The sequence below is a fragment of the Zophobas morio genome, unplaced genomic scaffold, assembly GCF_036711695.1.
Source record: "Zophobas morio isolate AGI-343-1 ecotype UQ-CSIRO unplaced genomic scaffold, CSIRO_AGI_Zmor_V1 ptg000266l, whole genome shotgun sequence".
Classification (NCBI taxonomy): Eukaryota; Metazoa; Arthropoda; class Insecta; order Coleoptera; family Tenebrionidae; genus Zophobas; species Zophobas morio.
This window is the reverse complement of record NW_026972370.1, coordinates 62838-63875: the sequence shown is the minus strand read 5'-3', so window position 1 is coordinate 63875 and position 1038 is coordinate 62838. Positions and strand designations below refer to the sequence as shown.

Sequence of the window (1038 nt, the reverse complement as noted above, 5' to 3'; positions counted from 1 at the left end):
TAAGACCTCCTCTGGTCCTCGCAGGCTAAGTATTTTGGTGCAGTTATTGACTACAGGTTCAAGTGGGACACTCACCGGGACTACTTAACTGAAAAAATTTTGAACTACTAGTCATCTTTTATATCCCCCTACTATACAAAAAGAGCAAGTTAAACCTTAGTAATAAGCTGCTTCTATATAAATGCATGTTAAGACTTATACTTACGTAGGCGTCTTCTGCTTGGATCTAATCTTCTATGAAACGCTTAAATAGGCTAAAAACCCTACGAGGTAATTTTCCTCGACTGTGTACCAACGCCCGTGGTTTTAAGGAACGTGCTTCCGCAAGGAGACTGTAAGTTTGAATTTATCACGGTTTTTATTAAAAACAACGCAGAAAAATGTTTTGTGTAGACCAGCACTCACTCAAACAAATTGCTATCTACGATAATAACCTACGCCCTTCGATGGTTCACCAAATATAGGAGACAAAAACCCTGGTGGGCCCTATCCTATTTAGCTGACATACTGAATACTTTGGTTATACTTTCTCCTCTACTACCGCCAATAATTAGTAGTGATAAGAATAGTATTGATATTAATAATGATATTAATAATAATAATAGTAATAACATTTATAATATTATAGCCATTATAATTTTAATAAAAATAATTACAAATAAATTTCATATTGAATAAAAAATGCAACTAATGTGCTCTCTACTAGAAGACTGTTAAAGGTTGACTTTCCTTACTACTGGAGTTTACTCTTCGACCCTTTCTTACAATGGGAATGAGGACGTATATTCTTGACTGGAGGACGCCAACTTCATAAATGAATAAATAACATATTTTTTTTACCAATGTTTGGTGCGCGCTTGCTAGGTTTTTTTTAAAGAAATTGCTTATTCTTTAACTGCTTGACTTTCTTAATATATAAATAAGCACATTTTAAACATATTCAATAAACTTTCGTTCGTTAAATTCAAAAATTTTTCATTATATTAGTGCTTAAATACTTTTTTTTTCACAATCTAAAAAAAATAAAGATGCACAGTT

General features: G+C 32.4%; 1 long non-coding RNA gene across 2 annotated transcripts; it reads left to right on the top strand.

Moving 5' to 3' along the window:
* Nucleotides 1-270: 270 nt before the first annotated feature.
* On the top strand, nucleotides 271-800 carry LOC135119454 (uncharacterized). Of its 2 annotated transcripts, none has more exons than XR_010278227.1 (3): nucleotides 271-334; nucleotides 394-519; nucleotides 710-800. It is a non-coding gene; the product is annotated as an uncharacterized LOC135119454 (long non-coding RNA). The 2 variants fall into 2 exon arrangements; XR_010278228.1 differs by having other exon boundaries at nucleotides 707-800.
* The last annotated feature ends 238 nt before the right edge of the window (nucleotides 801-1038 follow it).